We start from the raw sequence: 2,593 nt of genomic DNA on the forward strand, positions 1-2,593 counted from the left end.
GATGAAGAGGATGGGGTGATGAAGAGGATGAGGTGATGAAGAGGATGGGGTGATGAAGAGGATGAGGTGATGAAGAGGATGGGGTGATGAAGAGGATGAGGTGATGAAGAGGATGGGGTGATGAAGAGGATGAGGTGATGAAGAGGATGGGGTGATGAAGAGGATGAGGTGATGAAGAGGATGGGGTGATGAAGAGGATGAGGTGATGAAGAGGATGGGGTGATGAAGAGGATGAGGTGATGAAGAGGATGGGGTGATGAAGAGGATGAGGTGATGAAGAGGATGGGGTGATGAAGAGGATGAGGTGATGAAGAGGATGGGGTGATGAAGGACTGAGTGATGAAACTCGGAGGAGCCCGCCTGCCTTGTTGCTAGGCAACAGAGCAGCTCCTCTTTGAAGTTTCTCTCATTGTTTTTTTTCTCTCTGACAATCAGGTCACAGTCGGCAGTAACCATGGCAACCGCTTCAGAACCACGCCTGCCTGCCAGCTCAGAGGAGGGTGATCTGGTCTGGTCCAGCCCAGTCCAGGGTCCCAACATCAACCAAATGCATGATGAGCTGATGATCACACCTCTGATCCAGATCTAATCCTGGACTCTGTGGCCCTCTCTCTAGGTCCACGTCCTCCAGGGCCACAAGGAGCAACAAGGTCCTGAGGAGAGGTCCTAAGGTCCTGAGGAGAGGTCCTGAGGAGTCGTTGGCGAGCGTCTGGTGGCCGGGTCTCTACCCATGGGACCTGGCCGGGCTCAGCCTGAATGAGCCACATGTGTTTGCCTTCCTGTGGGCCCACCACCTGCAGGAGGGGCCACACGAGTCGGGTGCATGATGCCATGGGCAGTAGCCAAAGGTAGGGACCGTGGCGCTCTGACCCTGGTCTTCCAAAACTGGCTCGTGGGACCTGGAATGTCACCTCTCTGGTGGGGAAGGAGCCTGAGGTTAAGAGGTACCGGCTAGATATAGTTGGACTCACCTCAACGCACAGCATGGGCTTTGGAACCGATCTCCCTGAGAGGGGCTGGACTTTATTCTACTCTGGAGTTGCCCATGGTGAGAGGTGCCAAGCTGGTGTGGGTGAATTTTTGGACCCCCAACTTGGTGCCTGTGTTGGAGTTTACCCTGGTAGATAAGAGGGTGGTTTCCCTGCGCCTTCAGGTGGGGGGACAGGCTCTGACAATCATTTGTGCTTATGCACCAAATGATTGTTCAGAGTACTCAGCCTTCTTGGAGTCCTTAGCAGGGATGCTGGAAGGTGCTCCAGCTGAGGATTCCTTTGTTCTGCTGGGGGACTTCAATGCCCACGTGGGTAATGACAGTGTGACCTGGAGAGGCATGATTGAGAGGAACGGCCTCTCCAATCTGGACTCGAGCAGTGTTCTTTTGTTGGACTTCTGTGCTMGTCACAGTTTGTCCATCACAAACAACATGTTCKAACATAACGGTGTCCATAAGTGCACGTGGCATCAGGACACCCTAGGTGATCGATGATTGACTTTGTAATCGTGTCATCTAATCTGTGGCCACATGTTTTGGACACTCGGGTGAAGAGAGGAGCTGAGCTGTCAACTGATCACCACCTGGTAGTGAATTGGATCAGGTGGCAGGGGAAGATGCCAGACAGACCCAGTAGACCCAAGCGTGTAGTGAGGATTTGCTGGGAACGCTTCGCAGAAGAACTCGTCAGAAAGACCTTTAACTCACACCTCCATGAGAACTTCAACCTCATCCCAGCCAAGGCGGGGGACATTGAGTCAGAGTAGGTCATGTTTTGTGCCTCAAATGTCGAGGCGGCTGCGAAAAACTGTGGCCGTAAGGTTGTCGGTGCTTCTCATGGTGGCCATCATCGAACTTGGTGGTGGATACCCTGGGTAAGGGAGGCTGTCAAGCTGAAAGAGTCCTTTCTGGCCTTGTTGGCTGGTAGGACTCCAGAGGCAGCTGAGGAGTCTCGACAGGCCAAGTGGGCCGCAGCCCTGGCCATTGCTCAGACGGTATCATACAATCGTCAGCCTGATGTACAGAGAGTGAAAATGAGAACTTCTTATTAAAAGAACCAACTCAGCAGAAATATTTAACTTTAATTAAAAGAATTAAAGTTAAATATTTCTGCTGAGTTGACGTTTTGTTCCTGATCTCTCAGCAGTTTTCAGTGTTTTATTGATGCTTCATGTAAACATCAGGCTGAGGTGACAGGAAGTGATGTTTTCTTTAGAAACACAGAAATGACATCACTTTATAATAAAATGTTTTAATGTTTTCCTTCAGCAGCTCCGTGTCTCAACTCGTCTCTGCTGCTGCGTCACACAACCACAAACACAAACAGATGTTCTAAAAATAACAAGAACCGCAGAGACGACCAGAACCAACCGGGCCCAGATAGTCCTGGAAGTCCACGAAGACCAGGTTCCACCAGCTGCTCAGAGTCCAGATGTGTTCAGGACACGAACAGAACCACAACTACACACAGGAACTCTGGCTGCTGGTTGTTTCACAACAACTTAAAAAGATCAGCTTCAGTTAACGAGTGTGTGTGTGTGTGTGTGTGTGTGTGTGTGTGTGTGTGTGTGTGTGTGTGTGTGTGTGTGTGTGTGTGTGTGT

This window comes from Austrofundulus limnaeus, unplaced genomic scaffold (assembly GCF_001266775.1).
Source record: "Austrofundulus limnaeus strain Quisiro unplaced genomic scaffold, Austrofundulus_limnaeus-1.0 Scaffold831, whole genome shotgun sequence".
Taxonomy (NCBI): domain Eukaryota; kingdom Metazoa; phylum Chordata; class Actinopteri; order Cyprinodontiformes; family Rivulidae; genus Austrofundulus; species Austrofundulus limnaeus.